This window comes from Etheostoma spectabile, chromosome 21, assembly GCF_008692095.1.
Source record: "Etheostoma spectabile isolate EspeVRDwgs_2016 chromosome 21, UIUC_Espe_1.0, whole genome shotgun sequence".
NCBI lineage: Eukaryota > Metazoa > Chordata > Actinopteri > Perciformes > Percidae > Etheostoma > Etheostoma spectabile.
Genome location: NC_045753.1, coordinates 1,100,644 through 1,126,189, shown reverse-complemented (window position 1 = coordinate 1,126,189; position 25,546 = coordinate 1,100,644). Strand labels below are relative to the sequence as shown.

At 41.2% G+C, this 25,546-nt stretch overlaps 1 pseudogene; it reads right to left on the bottom strand.

The window, feature by feature from the left end:
* Positions 1–4,757: 4,757 nt before the first annotated feature.
* On the bottom strand, positions 4,758–8,476 carry LOC116671478 (putative nuclease HARBI1; annotated as a pseudogene).
* Positions 8,477–25,546: the final 17,070 nt, after the last annotated feature.

Genomic DNA, 25,546 nt, shown 5'->3' with positions numbered 1-25,546 from the left:
TTAGAGTACGACATGTGGAAATGGGCAAATCACACTAATTTTGAACTTTCGATTCAAAATGGGGGACTTCCAGTTGGGTTTAGGGTATGATTCCAATGGACACAATACAGTATCGTGAGCTATTTAAATCAGCTGATACATGATTACACCTGTTTATCTCTTTCCAGTGTATTATATATACCGTGTGTACTTCTCCCACAGTCCCAAAACTTCAGTTAGAGATTAAATGTCATTAACATATTATTAGTAAATCTTTACAGGCATTCCCTGATAGAACCAAGCAGGCCTGCCTTGTTGCATGATCCACATTTTCTTCAGATGGCCTATTCAGCGTGTGGCTCACTAAATACCTGATTTAAATTTGTTGTTGATTCCCATAGCGGTGAGGGGCAAAGAGTGTGACGCGTCAGGCTTTATCCTCGTAATGTACTTACCTTGATGATGACTAATCAAAAATCAACACGGGGACACATGTCTTTACACTGTCTTTAAGATATAAAATTGGATTCATTATGGTGAAGGGAGCATAACAATGAGTTGTTTAGGACTAAAAATACAGAATTTAGGACTTGTACTTAACAAGCTGCTCTTGACTCTAGGCTTTGGGATACAAAATGCCTGTCCAAACAACACTTTACCCGGTTTCATGCCTTTAGGTTTCACTGCACGGTTTGAGACATGCAACGGTAACTAACAGCCAAACGTGTTAATAAGAATATTCACAAAATCTGGATCTAGGCACAAGGAAGAGATGTGATACGTTTATCAAATATAATACTGTACGCTTTTTTATGTGCCTTATTTGTTATTATTCAACAGTTTCCCTTAATTACAGTCTGTTCTCTAAGCCTGTTCTCTAAGCTATGCCAAACCCATGTAATACCTACACACTAATTAAAGGCAGCCTGAATACATTTGTGTAGATGCTGCTGCCATATGGAGAACAAGGAATCCGTTGAGTTTGAAAATGTTAATATGAGCCTAACAACCACATGTGGACCTGCATGCTAACAAAGGTTTGCTTTGTGTCATTAAGCAATTAAAATAGCAAGCAGTTATGGAGATATATCATGCTTATTTTGAGGTTCATATGTCTTTAGGGTTTCTACTAAAACATGTTTACATGCTTTATTGTTCAAAAAACACTTTTTTCCCCTCATACTGTCTGTCTGAAGTCCTCTATTCCCTTCTTTTTAACACATGGTTTTAGAGCCTGTCTCTTTAAGCCCCCCCTCCCTAAAAAGCCTAGTCTGCCCAGATTGGTCAGCTTTGTCGGGTCTTCTACATCTGGGCTTTCCCAGTCTCTGCAATGTCACTGCAGCAGGGAAATGACTGTCACGGCTCTGTACCTGCACTAGCCTAACTTTCTACCTATCTATAGGAGAGTTGTGACATCACAACATTGTGACATCACAACGTTACGGAAGTCCTGACGGCTCGTTTAAAGGCACAGTCTCTGAACATGGGCTGTGTGGATTGAGTGTTTTGATACTTTTCCAGTACTTTTGGAGCACCTCAACCAGCTTTATGATCACAAAAGACAAAATAGTCTTAACAATATGTGACCTTTAAGTTGCTCTCCTGTCATGATGAAAATCTCTGTAATATCTGTTAACTGGCACTGGCGGGCCACATGACTGAACTGGTCTCAGATCAGCACTCTTTTACAACAGTTCATGCTCCATTAATGGCTCCATCAGTCCATTGTCATAATTGGGTCTTTTCACTGTATGTTGTAATAAACAGGTGGTGATGGTGCAGTGGACATAACACACATGTTTGGTGCGGGAGATCTATCCGGGTTTAATTCCCACTGTGATGCATCAACCAATGTGTCCCTGTGTACTTAACACTGACACTTAACCCTTAACTTATCTCTGATACACTTAATCAATCCCTAGGTGCTCCAGAGGCATGCAACCTCTGATATATAGCAATTGTAAATTGCTTTGGATAAAAGCGTCAGCTAAATGACATGTAATGTAATATGTGTACTTAGTTTACGTTAAACTTATTGCAGAGGCTCAATTTTTTTAATTTCGTGGGGAGGTCTAGCGAGCCATTTTTGTGCGCCTAGTCCCAAAACCCTTAAAATACGTAAATTTTCACCAGACTTGATGCGGCCGCCAAATTTGGTGAGTTTTGAACATGTTAAGCCCCTCAAAAAGGTAATTATTTTCCCGGAAGAATAATAATTCATTCAGTTTCAAAAGGGCCTTCGCCGCTTTCAGTGCTCGGGCCCTAATTAAGACGTTTTACTGGTTGTTTCATCAAACAATTGCTAAAACCTTTATGGCAGTCGTCATGCCAACAGCACCTGTCAAGGCCAATCAGATGGTGGGCTGAGCAGTGGGAGCCAAGGCAGACACTAGCTTCAGGGCCTATGATTAATTTACACCTGCGTTCACTTAACTCCCCTCCCCTCTCCTTTCAATTCCCAGCATCCATCAGCACTGGTGCTTTCATCATAATCAACCACACTAAAATACCTTGTGAAACAGCTGTGGGTCAAAAGCCACGAAGGCTCCGCAACTATGGACAGGCCTCAGTAAGAAATACACAGCTATAAGTACTATATTGTAACAACTTTATAAGTAACAACTGTATTGTGTTCTATTAACAGTCAAACAGTACAAAAACATAATCTTACTGTGGTATGATGATCATTAATGTCATTAAATTTACTGATAGTATATATGTTTCTGTATTCTGTTTGTTTGTGTGTGTGTATGGATATGTGTATATATATATATATATATATACCAAAACAAATTCCATGCAGGGCTAACTACTGTGGCACTTGACTCCCATCTGATTCACATTTTATTATCATCTTGTTACTGTTTGTCTTTTTTTCTGTAGTTTTGCATATAGACATTATCTATTATTATTATTATTATTATTATTATTATTATTATTATTATTATATTATTATTGTTATTATTATTTTTCCACTTGTTATTATACCAGCTATGTGTCTCCTTTCCACATTCACTTATTGCATCCCACTGTTACCAATACAACACATGAGTCTATAATCCTGACTTAATTATAATTTTTTTTAATTCATGTATTTTTCTTTCTCCATTTTACTATTCATTGTCACAACTGTCCCCTTTGCTGATGTATTTTCATTAAATTCTCTGTATTATACTTACTTAATTAATTGGGAGGGCGTTATTGGATCAGACTGGCACGGGGGTGACATGGGTGAGGGCTGGGTCCCCTCAGACAGAAAAAGGAAATAACCACAACATAATAACTCACTCATAATGGACTGGCGGCCTCCCAGAAGGCCTGGGGACAGCCCAACATCTAAAGAGATGACCTGCAGTGGGCCAGCTCCTCCATCCAAAAGGTCTGGGCTGTCCCAAGGCATTGACACCCATGGGAGAAAGTGAAGAAAACTAAATACAAGGACAGGAAGAAAGGGAAAAGAAAGAGTGGACTCTGCAGCCCTCCTTTCCAGACTGTTGCATACTCCAGCCTGGTCTCACAAAATTCAATGAAATGATCCCTTACTGTTGCATGGTGGTGGCACAGAAGGCCTGTAGCTATGTTTCCATCCTCACGATTTTATCAGAATTAAGTGATATTGAATGAAAAATGCCTTATGGAAACAGTAGAATTTGATGGAATTTCATGAACATCGACTCAAAAGGAAATACGTTCGGTCTCATCGGATTTTATCTTGATCGGTAAATGGCTTATGCGATATACACTAATGGAAACGAGATTTTCTGAATAAATAATGAATTTAAGTTTTAAATTTTATGGTTGCATCCCGCCACAAAACAAAGAAGAAGAAGTTTTAGTTAATTTCCGTCCTGTATTAGGCATTAAACACATATTTAAAGCCAACAAGTACAAGGCTGAATTTCCTGAGTCAGTCCCTTTTGCCCTTTGAGGGCCTATGTTGCTCGCATCCAACAGGAAGAAATCGGAGGCGAAGAAGACTGGAGGGGGCCCTCCTCCACAGGACTTCACTCCTGCTGAGGAGCCAGCTCTATGCACCAATCAGAATCCCCCTGATGGAATGCATGGAAGGGGCCATTTCTTCAGACCCTGGTGGCAGCGGCTCAGAAGCCCAGGCATGTGTACCGGGTATGTTTCAAGTAATCTATGTGACCATGTTCATTCAACAATTAAATACAAATAAATTAAATACAAGACAATGTTCTTTATTTGTTGCAGGTTGGAGCAGTTTCCTATTTTCAGTTTTGTGCAAATGCTATATAATTGAATAAAACTCCAAGTTCAGTCAAAGTGAAAGGGTCATTTATTTAACTTGTGAGGAGCGTTGTAGGGTACCGTCCATGTTACTTTTTTTTTGGTTTGAAATTGTTGGGTGAAAGAAAACCGAATTTCTGATATGAAAAACATTTGATAATGGGCCAACAGAAAACAGAAGGGGTTAAGGGGGGACACCCCAGTGAATAGGGATAACATATCAGCATGAAACCTCAGATATTGTATTCATAACTATTTTCCTGTAAATGTATATTTAAATTAGCAAATTATTTATTAAGTTGTAAAATATTATATTATTTGGAAACATTTCTAGAAGGGAAATCTGAACACTGGATTAAGAAAGAAAGAAAATCCTCATTTCAGTTGATTAACATATTAGAGTCAAAGGGTTTTACAGAGGGCACTTTGGCTATCTCTTTTTTTTAAAGAAAGCCATTAAAGAAAATCTGTATAGTTCAAATGCTATGGAACCAAGATAGTTCAACTGAGAAGTAAAGAATATTTTTTTAGCCTGTCTCCCCTTTAATAAGAAACTGCTGGGTTATAGCCTCTCTCAAGGCCCCGTCAGTAGGGTAGTCAAGTGTGATGGGGTCTACCACATCAGTGGGTTGTTAGCTGACAGGTGGGACTCTCTCCTTCCTCATCGAGGCCACATTGTGGAACACGACTCAGGGTTTAATTATTTGACATGCAGGTAGTTAAAGTAGGCTTTAAGGATGTCAAAAATAATTTCTATCCAGGCCCTTGTTCTAGTGAGGGCCACGTTAAAAGGCATCATGTGACTCTGTGTTTGGGTCTGGATAGGGGGTCATCAAAACGGGCTGGCAAGCGTACCTTCTGTCCCCTACCAGCAATCCACTGAAGAGCCCTGAAGATGAAAAGTAATACCATTATAATCAGTATTACAAAATGCAATACAGAATGTTACTTACAGTGGCCGTACCTTGCTTGACTCGGTGGCAGAGTGCAGACAGGGAGTCATGGACCGACCCAGACCACTTGGCCCCAATGCTGGAGACCAAGCATTGATGGTCACAAGTCATCTTGTGTTAACAATGCATCCACCTAACAGCATTCACGTTAGAAGAACTCCTCCTTTACCAGTCTGACCAATCATGTGAAGCCATTCCTCTCCACTGTGGCCCTGTTGCTGCTCTGGAGGAAACTACTAGAACTGTTGGGTCCTTGTAAATTCTGGAGTGTGGTCCAGACCTGCTCTATCTGTAAAGTGTCTCGAGATAACACTTGTTATGAATTGATACTTTAAATAAAATTGAATTGAAATTGAATTTCCTTTCTGCTTTTCTTGAATGTTGATGCTGTGGTATGACTTGCGATTAATTAACCCTTGTGTTGTCTTCCCATCAAAATGGAAAATCAACAATGATTTTCAGCGACTTTTTTTCACGTGTGCCCCTTTTTTTTTACATTTTTGATGCTTTTTTCAGTGTTTGTAATTTTTTTTAACGTTTTCAACACTAAGTAATACTAACTTAATCATTTTAGTTTTACAGTTATTTTTTTTAATGTGTAAATGTATGGTCAATAAACCTCATTCATAGGAAACTATACCTAATGTTTGAGTTAGAAAAACAGAAATTAGGAATTATTGAGACTAAAATTAAAGGAATGGATGTTGATGGATAATCCCAGACTGGACCACATAAGAGTTAAATCATCTTCATTCTCCCCCAGCAATGCAGGAATGGGGATATGCAATCTATGGCACCAATCACCCTCGGGAAGCCTAAGGATTATGATGAATTGCATGCAACAGTGAACATCACAGGGCCTAGATTATTCATAGATGGAGTATATAATTTAAGTTATTATTTACCTGCTATTTCATAAAAGCCCTTTTTGATGGGCTTTTATGAACTTAGGTTGTCCCCATCACCCACAGCATGCATAAAATTACCCGTAGAAAAATAACAATGCTATTCATACAGTCTGTACCACTGTGAGCGCACGGCTTCGATGTGTCGCATTGGCAACATACGGCTCAAGAAGATGACTAAGACACGTAATTCCCTCCGTGGAGAATCTACATCTTTCATTTCATCATTTCCTCGGGGAATGCCAACGGGTCTCTAAATGTTCTCGCTCTTCTGAGCACACCTCTCACTATCTGTTAATGGGTCATTGGGCGGTGCTTTTATACCTAACCTTCTACCGAGCAGTAAAGGAGTTCAGCATCAGTTACCATGGCGATTAAACGCAATAACAAATGTTTCATTGTCGTAATACACAGAACCCTGGTTTGAAGTTACCTCGATAACCCCAAATCTTGCTCAGTAGTACAGGCTTCTGATCCGTTATGGATTTGTTCTGTTGTTTGTTCTTGTGTTTGTGGAATGTATGATTTATTTTGTGGAATGAAGGGGGGGGGGGGGGATGTTCCAGTGGTCTAATTGTAATGAACTTCAGACGTGTTGGTTAGTGTATTTTAAAACATTGAACAGAGCCAGACTAGCTGTTTCCCTGTGTTTCTAACATTTATGCTAAGCTAGGCTAACTCCCCCCTAACTTCAAGTTCCAACTTAAAGCACATACATGAGATTGAGATTGATCCTCTCATCTTAATATTGGAAAGGAAATGACTAAGAGTATTTCCCAAAATGTGGAATAGATTTATTTGGGGGTGAGTGAGATGGGAGTGTTGATAATTAAAGGTGCTCTAAGCGATGTCACATACAGCAAACATCTCATCCCTATCTGCTAGCTGCCTGTCCCCTGAACACACTGTAAAAAACATCTCCTCACTATCTGCTAGCTGCCTGTCCCCAGAACATTCTGGAAAAAACATCTCACTATCTGCTAGCTGCCTGTCCCCAGAACACTGTAAAAAACATCTCCTCACTATCTGCTAGCTACCTGTTTTGTTACAGTAAATCCATTTGCTGGCTGCTTCTTTGTCATTCTGTAGAAATGATTCAGATGCAAATAGTCTCCAATCCTGATAGTCTTTTGAAATATTTTGTATGAGAAGGTGAAATTAAAAAGGATAGGACCATTTAAGGCTAATTCTTTCTTTGACACAATTCCTCCTTTTAGATCTAGACAGAGTTGGTGATGACATACATAATTATTCTGTTTTAACTGCTAATCATGTGCTGCAGCAGGTGCCCTTTCTGCTTTTTTTCATCATGATTTGCTCCTAATTTAAAGGGTACTGTCAAGGATTTGGCATTTTCTACTTTATGATGACTGAAAGAAATTGATCTCTCAGACATTATTCTGGTATATTAAACCTGATCTTACATCAAGAGTCAACTGCACTCTTTGAACAACTCAAAAGTGTGAACTTCTTTTCTCTTATGCTTGTTCTTGTTTTCTTCATATGCAGTTAACAAAATGGATGCAAAGCCACTGATCAGCGTCCTGAGTCTTAAACACAGGTTTGAAATGAGCTTGATGGTGTTTTAAGCCCCCAGCGTCTCCTTCCAGGCAGCGCTGTGACCCTGGACTTCAAGGCATCTAACCTTACCTTATCCAACTCTATCCCTAACAGGACCTCTGCAGCAGCACCTGGCTCCCCAGGGTGCCTGGAACCACACCCATGCACCTTTAAAAAGATACAGGACTGGTCGCTGGAGGTGGGGAAGCGGACCCTCTTTCTAGGGGACTCCAACCTCTGACGCATCACACAGACCCAGACATACAGGTTGACAGTTACCCCGGAGCTACCTTCCACCACATAACATCCATCTTAAAGAAACTACACCCACAACCAGACACACCGCACGTCATCCTTTCATTTGGACTCAACAACTGTTTTTTCTGAACACGAACAGACTACCATACTCAAACTGATGGTAAAAACTGGTCATGCTACTTTTCCTAACGCCACCATTTACATCCCTGTAATAAATTTCTCCTACAGGTTGAACCCACAACAGGCACTACTAACCACTTTCAACAACCCAATAACCTCCAAATACACTTTTCTTGCAGAAATCAATCTACTCTTTTTTCAGAGAGTCAGAGACAACATCCACTGCACAGCAGATACGGTTGAGATGTTGTTCAAGTACTGGAAACAGCAATTAAACTAATAACGGGGACCAACTGTCACAATACAACCCACCCATCAGTCAAACATGACCAACCTTTCTGCTGTTTTCTCCCCCACACCTGCACAGCTGGAGATCCTGGAAAAGGGTCTCACCTTCATCCCCACACCCAAACCTCCTACCCGACCGGAGCTCAGGGACGACTTACGCATCGTTCACAGGAGGCTCTGCACCGGACCGTCCCATTGGGAACCACACAGAGACACACTTTCACCACAAATTGCACAATTAATCAATAAAAACAACCAAACACTCACACATTGGCGCCCCTTTTCCACACAGAACACCCAACATTAGTCATTAGTTTAAACCTGCTTTTAATATTTGGCCTTCATTTAAACAGCTTTTATAAAACCGATTCAGGTTTTTTAAGCGTTTTATTCAGACCAATGGTCCCCTTGTACCCGTGCCTTTGCAGCGCCCATCCAGGGCGTTGTGTTTTAACCCAAACCTAACCCATATCTTCCACTTTCCTGTTTAGGTCCAAACTAACTTTTCAATTGGAGTTGAACATGGTAAAGCTGTTCTTTAGTGTTTTCAGTTCTTGTCGCTTGGGCTCATCCCAATGTATACATCCCAGGGCTGTGGTCAAGTCCACCTTGGTCGAGTCCAAAACAAGTCCAAGACCAGGACTAACTGAGGCCGAGCTAAGACCGAGTCCAAAGAGGTTCAAGGCAAAACTGAGTCCAAAAAACGTTGAGTCCAAGTAAAGACTAAATGAGGGGGTCAGGAACGTAGAAAAGAAAGGGTTAAAATAGGCCACATTGTTTATTCTCTCAGTAAACGTAATACCTACAACTTTTTTTCTGCCACATGGCATTATTTTGTCATTGACTACATCCCACTTTGCCACGCAGTAATGCAACAGATACCTTATTTATTGATATTGATTGATTTCAATCAATCCAACACCAACGATTCTATAGTACCTTAAAACAATGTTCCCAAACTCGTTTCAGTGGTTCATTAACACATTGGAATGAGACGTAAGAATAACGGTAACAGTAATGGACAATTCTGGATGGGAAGGATAACTCTGGGAGTTGGTGGGGGGGGGGGGGGGTCGCGATTCTGCCTTCTCACTCCGAGACACAGGTTCGTAGAGCTGAGGGTCTTTTGCATATCTATATTACTACTGTTCATGGTACATGACCGTAAACGCTTTTCAGGGTTTTCACACTTCGAGCTGGAAGACCGCGTCGGTTCATCTTTTCATTACACCGCTTCAGGAGAACCACTATCTCCTTCAGCCTCCTTCTTTCTTCACATTGCTTTACTATGTCACACAGATAATATATTAAAGGGAAAATCTGGTTATTATACAACAAGTAACAGCAAGCTGGAGAGAGAATTTGTTGTTCAGCGAATTGGATTTCAGAAGCCTTAAGTGTGACAGTGAATAAAACATAAGCCCAATGTTTTCATGAAATACCATGTCAGTGCTGATCTGAGGTGAACCTAATACATTTGTCATACTTCCCCTGCTCCAAAAAGGGTTTCGCTATAAAGCTTTATGCCCCACTGTTGCCCTTCACACTGACATATGTTTGACACTGACATCTCATGTTTTCCAACTCGGGCTGACTGTGCTTCTCTTTAGAGCCAGTGCTGCCAGCAGCTGGTAGGGACGGATGGCTCAGATGTCGGCGCTGACTGATGGGCAGCTTTTAGCCAAACCTCACGGGGCTTCTCAGTGCTGTCTGTGGCCTGAGAGACACAGACGAGATGGGGATGGGGATTCAGAGGTGTACTGATCGACAGGTCTGGAATCAACACCCTGCGGCCCTCTCTCGCTGCTCCGTCAATCCACTACAGAGCCAAGACAGCAGGCTCGTTCAGGAAAGGGGACGAGAGCAAATGGCGGCAGTGGGCGGTGACAAAAAGTTGCGGTTAAGTTGGTCAGTGTTCAGTCATTTCAACAGGAAGTCACTATTTAAAAACAGTTTAATAGATCAGAGCGAGGTGCGTACCAAAGCAAAGTCTTCTGACTTGAATAGAGGGACTGTATTGCGAGAGTACAGGAGGAACGAGAGCAAGATGGCGCCAGTGTGTGCGGCGATTCGTCTGCTCGGTGTTTTCTTTGCTGTTGTTTTGTTTCTCTGTGTATGAAACTGGGAATGAATAATTTAATAACTAAATAACTAAATAAATAAAAGGAGACACACAACCTCAGCTGCACGTCTCATCACCCGCTCCACATCCTGGCACCACATCACTCCGGTCCTAAAACAGCTTCACTGGCTTCCCATCTCTCACCGGATCACATACAAGATCCTGGTCCTCACCTACAAAGCCATCCACCACCTTGCCCCGTCATACCTCACTGTCCTCCTCTCCCCCTACCAACCTTCACGGGCCCTCAGATCCACCACAGCCGGTCTCCTCTATGTCCCCAAGTCAAAGCTCCGCAGTTTTGGGGACCGAGCCTTTTCCAGGGCAGCTCCGAGGCTGTGGAACTCCCTCCCCCATGGGATCCGCATCTCTGAGTCCCTCACCATTTTTCAGTCCTGTCTGAAGACCCATCTTTTCGGTTCTGCCTATCCTTAGTTTTTTTTTTTTTTTTTTTTTTTAAATAAACACTGTCTCTACCCTGTTAAGCGACTTTGAGCTCGGGAAAAGCGCTATACAAATTCAATTTATTATTATTATTATTAACCTACCCACATCACCCGGCTTAGTTCGAATAATATGCACACATACAAAATATAACAAAACTTAATCTGCGAAATATGATAGAAAAGGCTGCCATATGCAAAAAAATGTATTAGTGTCACCTCTCATTGTGTACTTAATTTTCTCAAGTTTCAAGAAAACATAACATCTTTGAGCCACTGTATAACTGAAGGAGGGTTTGGAGAATTTGACGTCTGGCTAGTAAAGATGTGAAACTAAGAATTTCTTTCTGTGCCAGATTTAGTTGATCTGACTGGCCTGGAGTCCCAAAAATAGCAATTAAGAAGCATGGCTGATAATCTATGGTGCAACTTCTAAGAATGGTTCCAGGTTTGTCTGATCATCTGACTGTTCACCTCCAGCATTATATTTAAAATAAGAAGGATTTCATGTTCAACAATGGAAAATCTGGTAAAAAGAGACACCGCGTTGGACGTCCTCGGCCGGTCCCCGGAGGCTATCAGGATCCAGAATCTGTCGGCAGAAAGATAACACTGCGTGGCTGTCTTGGTTTTGGTAGAGCCTGCTGATGCATCGACTCATATCTTCTGCTTGTCTATGAATCATACATTAATGGATGAGATGGCCCTTATCTCTATGCGTGTCTGCTCTCATCCACTCCAACAGGGAAGATAATAATACAAACATGCACTGCCTGTTTTTTCGGTCACACTCATATACTGTACCTCTCATCATTTCAAAACTTTTTCTTCTTTTTCCTAACCCTTTGTCGCTCTCATATGCTGCTAAATTTAATTCAAAATGTTGTTTCTGTGTTTCCCTCCCCCCTTCTCGTCCTCTAATCCAGTCCTACTTAATTTACAGCCCACAGGCAAAATGTGTCCTGCAGTAGGGTGCCTAGTCAGCCCGGTGTCATGGCATTTCGTGACGTTATTTAATCTTTTGATTTGTGTACAGGTCAGGTTAATGTCGTTATTTTTGTTTGATTACAAATTTTAAAGTATTTCAATGGGAAGCTTTACCCATTTATTTTTTTCCCAACCACAACCGTCCCGTTGTTGTCGTCGCCGGCGTTTCATTTCCCCGTTGTTGCGTCCTCCAGAGACCGCTGATCGACACAAGAAGAAAACAATTTTTTAAGGAAAATGACAAAACTAGTAACGCAGTGACTTGGATAAGTAACTTTAATCTGATTACTGGTTTGGATTACTTACTGGTTTGGATTACTCAGTACTGACAAAAGGGCTCAGATTACAGTGTCACCGACATCTCTGCTAGTTATTAGCTTCAGTAATGTTAACGTCCATCAACCACTGATAGCAGCTCTTTGGCTCCTGGCCAAAGAGAAGAGCTAGCTGTGCCAGTGCCATGTGTTGATATTAAAGCCAAGGTGTTACTGTAGGGTTATCCTCACTGACTGGTGGGAGGACCCACCCCCATTTATTTTGCTTTTTATGCCCATGAGGGGTTATGCACTTTAACTAGATCCCTGTGTAATTTGTCTTTCATAATTCCCTCTGATTTAGACCCTTATACCGCTTCTTTTCCACCACCACTGCCAAACTCTTGCTAATAAGTATCTGCTGGATGTTTAAATATTTGTAATAATTTGCCATATGAAGTTTGTAGGTTGACAATATGCAAATGTGTTTGCAGTTTGTTGTGCTGTTCCCAAGTGATCATTACATCAATGAATGCAGGTTGAAGTGGATTCTAGCTATTGCATGAAAAAACTGAAGCAACGTGCATGCATAATTTGGAAATTGTGTGTTGTCTGTTCTGGAAATGGTTAATGCATAGCGTTTGTCTGGATATTTAGACCTCTGGCCTCTGGTTCAATTAAAAAAACAGCATCACATACTGTATTTCCCTCTCCTCTTTTACTCCTTTTCCTTCTATCTACCTTCTTCATTCTGTACCTGAGGGAAAAAATGTCTGACCTAAGGGAGAAAAGGTGGAATGTGTGCATGTGTATAGGGAAAACCTTTGTGCAACACTCTATCCTAAGTGAGATGTGTAAATCTAGGCAGAGAGCGACGGAGAGTTCTGTAGCAACTGATACGCACTCTTTGTGAAACCTAATAACTTGTCGGAGTATAATGAATTACCCCTCTAAGTGAGTGGGAATCAATTGCAGTGTAGTGCAGTGACATCTGCTAGTGTGATTAGAAGTTACAAATCTAACACACTAGTTATTTGCAGTTAAATTTGTAATTAAGTCAAAGATAAAACACAACTTTGTTGTTCCTCGCTAGTAAATTAGGCCACGACAGCAGTAAGTAAAAAAAAAAAAAAAACAGGACTCAAGACAATGATAAATGACAAAATAGAGCACAACTAATCAGTAAAACCGTGGAGGAATGAATGACCCCAATGTATTGCTGAAACAGAACTGGGTTACAAAAAAGTATTTAAAGTTGAAAAAGTGTAGCACTGATTTCTTACATGCACATATGTATGAGAACATGGTATGTAGTATTATCAGTGACAACGGTAGTGCTAGTAGTAGTGGATGCTAAATTCTCTGTTAAAATAAATACTTCCCCTGCATCAGCTGGTAGTCTTTCATTTGGGTCCAGAACTTGGCACACGGCCAATCCTGACAACCCCAGCACCATGTCTTCATCAACATATAGAAGGCAATGATTCATTTGATTTGTATTATTTAGAAAATAAAAAAAAAACATGACAAAATAATTAGTAAAAAAGACTCAAAGGGCTCGACATGTTGGGTTCTGTTGAGTTATAAAAAGTTATAAACTGTGTATGATGCAGTCAGGATGGGATTAACATGCATTTTGTCTGTGAAGAGGTCAGGATGGGCCTTTTCTTGTACCTCACCTACCCCCTCTGTCTCTGCCAGATAAATAGAACTGAAAACTATTTAACATATAGAAAGAACCCGATTGTTTCACACCAGGAAGTAACCTTCTGTCTCCTGTCCCCTGGGGTCTTAGTCTAGGCTAAGACAATACAATGCTAATTAAACTATTGATGTTAGAGTTTCACATTTACACGACAGAACCTTTTGCTCTGCAACCAAAAGCGACCCCCAAAGGTGCAGAAGGCAGGTTGTCATTGGTCAGCAAAGATGCACTCGACCTGCTGTCATGACAATTACGGACCAATGAGAAAGGATTTGAATGCACCAGGGGAAAAGAAACCACCCCAAGGTGTATGGGATGAAAGTGTGCGATTAAGGACTTTTCATGACTGCTTTCATGTGACTCCATCATGGGGGAAGCGTGGATCAGTCCGCTGTCAGCTGCAGTGTTGTTGTGTTTGTTTTGTCTGATTGTCTCTGTCTTATCATCTTCATCACTGCTGTTGCAGTAAACCTTTTCCTAATTCTCAATTCGACCCTCAGCCTCCTTTTCCTCAGAGATCCGAACGAATGCGAAGTTAGTTATGACTTTCTAACAGTTCCCTGAAATAAAACTAAACATAATGTATGAAAAAGGGTTACAGATCACACATCACGTGTTACGTCCAGGTAACAGTAATCCTTTGTTAAAAGGGCCGAATCACAATGAGCAAACAACAAAAGGTTTAAAGCACCATAGAGCTTTCCTCCACAGTATTACTGACCCCACATATTATCCACTCATTTGTTAGAAATCAATTGATGGTAAACGAAATGGCACACTTAAGTTGATTAATTCCTCTCTCCATCAGAGGAATTACCTCTTTGATTAGTTTTGCTGTTCATCTCTTGACCTCTGTGAGCGCAGTCATGAGGAAAGGCAGAGCGGAGCCTTCCATCTGCGTGGACTCTCCGGTGGCCTTGCTTCCATTACTGTGTGAGAGTCCACTTTCTCTGCTCTGAATCTTTTAACCAACCCCCACGCTGGAGAGTTGGGGGTGGTGTAGGGGATTAGATTGGGGGGGGGGGGGGATTCTCAGCCTTAAAGACAGTTTCCGCTGTAATTCACTGTGAAGATAGCAATCTGCAGTGTCTCCAGGTATTTACTCAGACCCTCCTTTTTATCGGCAACAGGACCTCACCATATAGTTGCTGACAGTGTTTATCTAAAATGCAATCTTTCTGAACTGTAAAGCACTGAATTTGTTGCCCCTGACTCAATGAGCAGGGCACCAAGGGTCAAAATCAATAACAACTTACAAGTTGCTGTGTGCCTGAGAGTTGGGTGGCTGTGCCGGCAGGGACATCTGTGGAAGAGCAGAGTCTGTCGGCGGGTGCATGGACAGCAGGTCTTATCTTGTTGCTTCTGGGCCCTGAATTAAAGATTGAACATCACAACAACTCCAGAAAGTAACCCCATTCAAGTAACTCTCCAGAGCTAACACTATGCTTTTGTGTTTATCTTTTTGGCTCTAACACTTCCCCTAGATGCGTGTTACATTCAGAATTTTGGACATTTTAATCTTGTGTCCTTAAATTAATGCCTCAATAGTAGGATTGGGATGATTACCACATAACAGCAATACCGCAGTCACGGCAAAAAAAAAGCTTTGGCTTGAACATGTGTGCACGTTGTTGACATCAGAAGATGGAACAAAAGTTGGGGCTACGCATTTTACTAAAGCATAAAATACAGGTGCATGAGAACGCCCCAAAAGCAGGACCTGAGTTTCTAATTGCACATGTCCTCGGGTCAAATTTGACCCTTTTTAGAAAAACTTTCTATATCAGAACTATGACAAAAAAATGGGAAAAAGCGATAATAAAACATTATTAAAAAAACGTCAAGTGACAAGAAAATGTGAATAAAATTGACGAAAGCATCTAGAAAAGTGTAGAAAAAGAACAGGGAAGACAACACAAGGTTAACACATTTGTCTCACGTGGTTGCGGTAGCGGGTACAATTCCATCAAAGAGAGAGGGCTAACTTGATGGCAAAAGCCAAATGTCACGTCGCCAACGTGGGAACATTTTGGCTTTGAAGCAGACGACAAATGAACCCCTTTCCCCCAATTTGGGGAGCCCGGTTTTTAAAAATTGGCCCCCCAAAAAAACCCGGATATCAACGCAAATACTTCCAACCCCGCAAAGTTTTAGTCCAAACCTTCCCGTAAATTTTTTTGACCTTTGGGGCCCACGGTCCGTCTGAATGTCGCCCAACCTCAGGCCCGGGGCACAGCTGGTAAACGCAGACCCCTTAAAAGGGGGTTAGCCTAAAAAAAACCAAAGCAACAAACCATCCTGGGAACCCTGACATATTAAACCCCCTTTAGGGGGAGGGAAATTTCCATTCAATTAGTCGAAGGGGGGTAATCTTTTATATTTTTTCTAATCCCCTTTTTTACTACTATGGGGTAACATTTTAAAATTTCAACGTCAACATACATTTTTTAAAGCCCTCTGTAAAAAAATTTATTAAAATGGCAGCTCCGGCCCCCTTGGGAGGGGGCCGACAAAACCCCCCCCTTACCCACCTTCACTTAACTACGGTTTACGGAATTTAGAGCCCCGGTTTTTTCTGCCTTTAAGACAGTACGTGGAAAAAAGCGCCCTTTAAAACCTAATCATTACTGAGATTATAAACCTGGTCCTACCAACTCTGGTCCATTATCCCGGGCCTATCAACTCTGGTACAAATTTTCCCGGGGCCCCACTAACCTGGGCCATTAACCCCGTCCTACCAGCCCCTTTTCCTTAGCCCCGGTCCTTTTTCCTTTCTGGTCCCCCTGCCCAGCCTACCAAACTCCTGGGCCCCACTAGAAAAAATTTTCCTACCCAACTCTGGGGCCAAATTGCCCCCGGGCCTATCAGACTCGGTACTTAGCCTGGCCCAAATAGACTCGGGGGCCAAAATTTGCCCAGTCCACCAGACTCTTTCCTTTTGCCTGGTCCCACCAGGTTTTTGGTCCTTAGCCCCGTCCCCCAGACACTGGTCCATTAGCCTTGGGCCTACCCAAATCTATAGGGCGTCTAAAAAAACTTTTTTTCTTAAAAAGAACTTTTTGGTTTTTTATGGGGTCTCTGCTTTTTCGGACCCGAAAACCTTCACACCCTCAAAAGCTCGGGTTCATCTATTCAATGGTTTAGACATCCAAAATTAATTCAATTTAAATTTATTTTAATTTTAAATATCAAATTCCCAACCCAAAATTATCTCAAACACTTTAACCCATATAGTAGGCTAGAAACCCCACTCCAAATTTTAAAGGGCCCAACAATTTTTAGTATTTTTCCTACAGAGCAAGCAACGTGGGGATAAAACAAAAAACTTTTGGGGAAAAAAAAGTGGGATTTTTTTCTTTCTGGAAACCCCCCTGTTGGGGCATTTGAAACCCCCCTTTTTGGGCACAACCTTTGGGGGAAATTTGCATTTCCAAATATGGGTTTTAAATCTCCAAAACTGAAAAGACTGTCTCTTAAAACTTTTGTAATTCATTCTTCAACATTGAAGATCTCCCGGACCACTTTCAACCCATCTTTTCTCTCCCCAAAGACGCATATGTAAATTCAAATTTTACAGGAACTCAAGGGGCGGTTTGGGAGCTTTGTCCCCCATTGAAATTTTCACAAAACGTTCCTTTAAGAGATATTTGGGCGACCCTTTCCCAAACCAGTGGGCATGCGACCAAATTTAAAACTTTAGCCGTTTTTAATCCAACCCGTGGCCCTAAGCTGTGTCGTCCCCTCTCCCCTCCCTGTCTGTTGCCTTTAAAAGGAATTTGCGATAACTCGTTATTGTGTTATTTTGACAGCCCTAATTTGTTCCAAACAGCTGTAAACACTAGCATTTAGGCTTGGTCGGACGACATGTAGTACAACCTATATTCTTTGGTGTATACTGACCCTTTAAGAAGAAGCAGAGTTTTCTTACAAGCCCAAAAAAAAAAAAAAATCAATAGCAGTCAAATTCAAGCCCTGGGGGAGCACAGTTGGATGCACTGGCTAATGGTCTCCCTCTTCTCTTCTGCATGTTGTAGTGTCAAGTGATCCGTCAAGAATACCCGCGGGTGTGTTGCTCTCTAATCAGGGACCCATCAATTCATGGATTAAGTGATCAATTTACCTTTGTCATAGTTCTGTCATCATCAGTTAATGCCACTGGTTGGGGAATAAATGAGGAATAAATGAGGAGATAAGTGGGAGTGAAGGCTGTTCATGTGTGGCTTCCCCCACTGGGATGATTGCTGAGTCATGTCTCAGATATTCAATGCAATTTTTCAATTGCATTTTATTAATGGTGTTAAATCATAACAGGAATTAGCTAAGGACTTAGTAGATCTAGACCACACTCTATAATTTAGAAAGACCCAAAACTTCCAATATTCTTCCCAAGAGCAAGCATTTAGTGCAACATAGGCGAGGAAAACCTTTTTTATAAATATTTTTGAGGCTTTTCCCAACATTTTGTCACTTTTTCCAACATTTCTTACACATTTTTAAATGAATATCATATAAAAGGATATGACACAAGCTCTGGCATTATGAAATGAAAATGTGTTTTTTATGGTGTCGTCCTTTCTTTTGTTTCTGTTTTGTAATGTATATTCTAGGTTTCTGTTTATACCTTTGTATATGAAACAGGAAGCAACCTGACTCCTTGACTTACTGTTTCCTTTCCTTCCAAAGAATGTGTCTTAAACATTATGAACATTCATAAACGTTCTTTTAGTAAGAGTCTAACGGTTTTGTCATGACACGTTATGGTTAGGGTTCATTTGTCATTGTGACAGTGTTCATGTGTCATGACAGCACCCTGGACTAAGACTAGCGTGTGGCTGACAGGGTGGGGGGGGGAGCAGCATCACAATGGTGGCTTTCCATCGTGATGTCGGCCAGCCATCATGACGGCCCTCCTATACACATGTCCAATACTAATAACCTTTTTCGATATATTACTCTGCGACCGATTAGCAAAATAGACCTTTTCAGTTCTTTTAATATCCAGAGTTCAATGATTCCAAGTGGAAAGAAAAAATTAATAATTTCACAGTTCAAAGAGTTCTGTTCATTCCTACCACAAACTGTGGAAGGGAAGGCTTGGTTCAGTTATAATCCAGGTTTCTGGGATACATGGGTACCTTTCCATCAAAGCAACCCAGGTAGTTCAGGCAACACCTGGTCACAAGGAATAATTAACATTTCTAGTTTTTAAGTTCTTTTATGTACACCATTACAAGTTAACATGAATCTCATTGCTAAAAGTCAAAATGATTGACCCAATTGAGACACCTTTTATGCATTTTATTGTTGAAGTTTTTGAGGCCCTGAAAACCTAATCCTTATGTTTGTCTTGCATTGGGCTATGGCATTGTGTGGATTTTCACTGACTTTAGATAAAATTACTGCAATGTCCTCCCACATTAAAAAACAAACTACTCCATGGTTACCACTTGGACAAAGCAAAGGCCTTGCACAATTGGTCGTGATGCTCGCTCAGATCCTGCACACATTTCTGAGTGCTCACGTGCCTGTGAATGAGCAGTCCTGGTGTCTGAAGCCATCTGATGGGCTCTTCAGTGCGGTTAATAGAAAATCAATCCTACATGTCTGTATATGTTCAATAATAATCAGCGGCAATGAATGGGTAAATAAAGCTGGCACACTGATGACACTGCCAAACATGCGCTTTTCATCACATTATGAGCAAAGACAATGTGTTGGAATAGATAATGAGTCATTTGTCTGATTCATGATCATCACATTTTAACAAACATTAACCCATCTGTTGTCCTTGGGTCAACTTTGACCCCTTTAGAAATGTCTATATCTGAAACATGAGTTTCTTTTCAACCAAATTCCCACAAAAATCACTTTCATTCCTCTGATCTTAACTATTAGTCAAAATAATTCCTAATTTCTGTTTTTTTAACTCATATAACAGGTATAATTCTATGTAAATAAGGGATATTGACAAGAATTCAAAAAAATATTGTAAAACATTTGTCTGTTTTTGACAACACAAGGGTTAAGAAAGTTGTTTTAAATCCTGAGGTTTCACATGTAATTGTTAAGTGTGGACATCACTGCATGCAGAGAAGTGTAGCATGGCTGCACTGTGACGTGCAGCAACGTCCCATCATGCACAGCAGTGATCACCATTATTGCTGAGTGTCATAGTGATTAATAGCTTTTAATCAGGCAATCAAATGCCACACCTGCTCAGACGATTTCTTCTGTGTTTGATTTATATGTTGCGTTCTTCATCCGCTGCTGCACGTCTGCGGTCTGTTATCAGGACCTCTCCAGCAGGCTCCGCCATCATGACGAGTTCCCTCGCGTCTCTGCTTATGGTCTCTTCAGAGCTGAGCAAACACACACCATTAGGATGATCAATACTCCTCGGGAGTGCTGTTCTATCACATCATGACCTCATTTCATGCACTTCAAACAAGGATTTGGGCACTCTACGTGGGGGTAACGTGTCCATCACAGCCAATCAAGCAATAATACAGCAATATCCCAACAAAGCAAATACACAAACTCAGACGCTAAGGCAGACTTCCCTTAACCAATGTTCAAACTAATTCAGTTAAAATCAATTTTATTTATATAGCACTGAATCACAACAACTCACTGCGCTTTCCATAAAGAGCAGGTCTAGACCGGACTCTGGGATGTTGTTTACAGAAACCCAACAGTTCCCACCAAGAGACAGCACTAGGACACAGAGGCAAGGAAAAACTTCCTTTAAGAGGCAGAAACCTCGAGCAGAACCATGGCTCAGGGTGGGGAGTCACCTCGACCGGTTGGGGGCGAGAGAAAGAGACAGAGAGAGGAGAGAGAGAGACATGGAGAATTGTAGCAGCGGGTGTTGAGCAGGAACATGGACGCAGCAGATGCCTTGCAACCACAGATCCAGACTCCACAGATCCAGAGCCAGGAACACCTTAAAAAAAAATTAACAGTCTTATAGTCTGGTATGAGAAACAGTCCAGTGATTAGTCTGTATCTAAGACCCTCCACTTCCGGGATTGCTCCGTTACCGCCAGAAATTCCGTCGTATGTCCTTCTTTTTGGCCGGATGTCCATTACCGTCCTCTGTCTCTGTGCTGGCGTTCTAACTTCTGGTGGATTTCTGGGGACTATGGTTACCTGGTCCTCAGATCTCTGCAGGGTAAATCCAGACAGCTAGCTAGACTATCTGTCCAATCTGAGGACTATGGTTACCTGGTCCTCAGATCTCTGCAGGGTAAATCCAGACAGCTAGCTAGACTATCTGTCCAATCAGAGTTTTCTGTTGATGACTAAAACTACTTCTGAACGTACACATGTTCCACCAAAACAACTTCCTTCCTGAGACTATTTTGGAGAGACACTGTGGCTCTGTCCGGCCCTTAGCACCACCCATGACGATTGTGATTGGTTTAAAGAAATACAGACCACTAACTAATGGGTGTTGTCAATGCTGCTATGCATATCATGTTTACAGTATTATGAGTCCAATCAAGCAAAGAAATCCTAAGGGGAAAGGCAATAGGTCAAAACATGGGTAACAGATATCAGGTACAGATGGATTAAGAACAGGTAGAGATGGATGGAGAACAGGTAGAGATGGATGGAGAATAGGTAGAGATGGATGGAGAACAGGTAGAGATGGCAGGAGAATAGGGCACAACATGACAAACTAGCAAAAGGAAAGGGCTGGTGAGCTGGTTGTATACACTTGACTTTTCTAATCCTTGGGTGATGACAATTTTGGCTCAGTGTTAACACGTTTGGACCCAAAAGTACCTTTTTAGGGACCAGGCAGATGAAGTTCCTCCCTTACAAATTGAGGTCTGATCTTAGCGGCTCTTAACATACACTTTTTCCTCTGAGCCTGTGAACAGTTGCAGGTTTAATGTCAATAGGTTGACAGACTCTCTGTTTGCTCCAGTCAACCTCCCTATTGTTCAAACAGGGATTTAACAATAGGTCCTCTTCCAAAAGCACGGATGGAAGTGAATATAAGGAAGGATACACTTATACATGCACAACCACAATGGAAACATTTCCTTGTGGCTGTAGTTTCTTTTTGGCTAAAATTGGTGTTTAACCCTTGTGTTGTCTTCCCACCATAGTTAGTGCTCGGTTCATAAGCTCTCCCAGTCCTAAACTGTGTGAGCGTCCCCTAATGCTGCTGTCCTCTGACTCTAGGCTCTTTCATGGTGCTCATGAAAGTTCAAGAGACTCCCTGAATAGAGCCAAAATGCCAAAATGCAATTCAGTATTTTATCAACTTGAATTGCAATTTATTCAACAACATTTCTTAAATCATTGACCTGACAGAAATGACCTTAATGGCATTTTACTAGGCCACATGTTATCCCCAGTACTGCTTAGGTTTTTAGAAATCTTAAAGTTGGCAGTAACATCTTGTTCTGTCCAACTCTTCTGAAAGCCTCTTGGTGCTGCAAGACAGGTTCCTATACTAAACCAGCACCTTAATGGGCTCTCCAGATCTGCATAAGACACCATACAGTTAACATGTCCAAATGTATTGTTTTTACACCATCTGTGAGTCTTGGGATAACACTGGGTTTACTTTTATCTCTAACTGATCAGATGCATCCATGTAATGAAGAAGCAGCAGCAGATGGCCCTGGCTAATGCCTGTGACTCTCTTCTTCCATTTATTTGCTCTGTTCGGTAAACAATGATGGGTGTCTGGCTGCCCTGTGTGAGGCAAATCAGCTCTCATCCAGCGTGATGAAAAGTGACATGAATAGATTTGGTCTGAAAGGTTTCCTTTCCCGTGATTAAGAGCCTCACAGGATGCCGTTAGAATCCTGATTCTAATAAATTTGCTTTCCATATGCAAACCAGCCGCAAAACAAACTCATCAATTTCACATCAGCTTTCATTTAGCTTAATGGCCAGCCATTACCAAAACCAATCGCCTCCCCTCCTGCTTCTCCCACGCCGTGTTTCTTTGAGTTATCAGAACACATGGAATCATATTCACACATACATCAACGTGCACTCAACAACTTTACTTACCAAGCAGCTTTGTATTCGTTGTGGCACCAGATGGCAGAGATTGTTACCAGCACTTACTCCGGGGTGAGAAGCATGAGGAATTTATTGCACATGTCTCCGAGTCTGGTACAATACATCTCAATGCATTTCAATAATGTTGCCATTCAGATATTGTGCAGTGAGCAGCCATGCAAAGGAGGCGGTCATGAATAAATGCATTTTTTAACGCAATCTTACAGACATAATAGTGTTGCTCTTGATGGAAGTGCTGCAGGATTGCTCTGTTCTGAAATCGCTCCTGTCTTCACATCCCCTCTAGTTTTGCAGGAGGGGGGAGAGATGGCTGTGGATGAAGGGTTGCTGATTGCATCATATGACAGTCATCAGTATTGTTTTTAACAGATGATCGTATTGCATTTTTGCCTTTGTTGGACATGTACTTGGAAATATGTGGAGACGGATGGGAACAGAACAAGCCGTCCTGTCTGCCCAAGAGCGAGAGAGGAGTGTCAGAGTGTCAGACGTCTCTTAAAGCTCCGTTACCACAGATCCAAGAGGGAAAGATGACACATGGTCACTCCCTTTTACAAAATAAAAAATAAAATAGCAGGAAAGCAACCAAGACACTGACTTTTATGACTGAAATCAATCGCACCAATGTAACATGTGTTTTTATTGGTACATAATAAACAACCTGTATACTGTATATTTGTTTATTTAATGCAACTTTGCAAAAGCAGACATCCTTTTAGAAACAAAAAACATTGGTTTTACAATTTCTACTTTAAAAATTATTATTTTGTTTTTTAATTATTGACAATAAACTATTTTAATGAAGTTCCGTGAAATCCTAACTGATTTCTAGTCTATATCCACACCAGTTAATTTCAGGGATTGTTGAGGGATGCCGTCCCCTTCCTCTTCCTTTGTGTTGGCGTTCTAACCTCTGGTGGATTTCTGAGTGTTAGAAAAATGACCAAGATGACCAAGACACACTGGAGTCACTTTAACTTTGATAACTTGTGCAAGGACTCGATCACATACACTGCAATGAGTAAAGGTTTCCCTTCAGGGATCAATAAAGTATTTCTGATTCTGAGATGGACTGAGGAGCAAACTCTGCAGTCTGCACTTTATTCATTGAAATCCCCCCTCCTTTCTCCAAACAGCAGCACTATTTCAAAGGTAATTAAAAACTCTACCTGACATGTGAAAGGGAGTGAAACAGTCAAGATAGGAAAGGGAGAGAAGTTCAGCCTTGAGTGTCTGGGAAGGTGAGTCTGGGCCCTTGAAGTTGGTTATTATAAGTCAGTAAACGTGCAAAAGATATTCAGTTTTAATAGTTACATTTTCTAATGCTGAGGACTATGGTTACCTGGTCCTCAGATCTCTGCAGGGTAAATCCAGACAGCTAGCTAGACTATCTGTCCAATCTGAGGACTATGGTTACCTGGTCCTCAGATCTCTGCAGGGTAAATCCAGACAGCTAGCTAGACTATCTGTCCAATCGGAGTTTTCTGTAAAACTACTTCTGAATGTGCACATTAGCCCCGTCCAAGATGATTGTGATTGGTTCAAAGAAATGTCAATTAACCAGAGCATGTTTTTCTCCTATCCAGGAAAGCGTTGTACATGAGCCAGACCTTCTTCCACAACAAAACAGACCAAAATAAGCCATAAACCAAATGAACATATGTATAAATGACAACACCAAAAGCTGTCTACTTCTCGCCCGAGCACAAAGCTTCCAGGAAAGAATGTTCACATGACATTTTTCAAACGTCATTTATGACTTATTTTAATAACACTAGCAATGTCCAGAGCCTACATGTGACATTGTTTCTACTTGTGACGATGGCTGTTGTTTCAGAACCCTGGACAGCGCTGTCTGTTGCGTGGAGGGACGCCCCTGTCCATGGTGCTGAACCAGCCTGAGAATGGGGACACAACAGCAGACCGGCACTGTGGAAAATGGAGTGGTGGAAGAAGTATTCAGATCCTTTATTCAAGTAAAAGTACCAATACCACACTGTAAAAACTCTCTGTTACAAGTAGTAGTCCAGCATTGAAAATGTTCATCAGGAAAATAGTTAAAGTTAAAGTATTAGTAATAAAGAAAATTCCATTGTAGAAAGAGTAAAGGATCCAACCAGCTGTGTGTTTAATGACATCATCATCTCAGCTGGACCTGGAGGCCGTTATATGGTTGCTAGGTTACTTTATAATAAAACATCAGATTATAAACTGCATGTGTTCTGTGTGCAGGAGTCTTAATGTGGAAAGTAACTAGTAACTAAAGTAACTAGTAACTAAAGGAACTAATAACTAAAGCTGTCAGATGAATGTAGAGGAATAAAAAAGTAGAATATTTCTCTCTGAAATGTAACGGTGTAAAAGTAGAAAGTGGCATGAAAAGAAAAAAGTAAAGTACAAGTACCTCTAATATTTACTCAAGTACTTGAGTTCATGTACTTTGTGAAATTCCACCACTGACAAAATGTAATTCATATTTCTCTCATTTATGAGGTATTATTTCACCTACCGACGGCCCATCCTCATTTTTATGACCCAAACCCCGTATGTGCTGTGTATTTAGTGTTCTGCATAACTCTTCTGACAATATGAGCTCCTTGAAATGCATGCGGCCTAGTTTTACGATGGTAGCATGCAAAAAACAACATGAATCATTCTCCCTTTCTGTTGCTC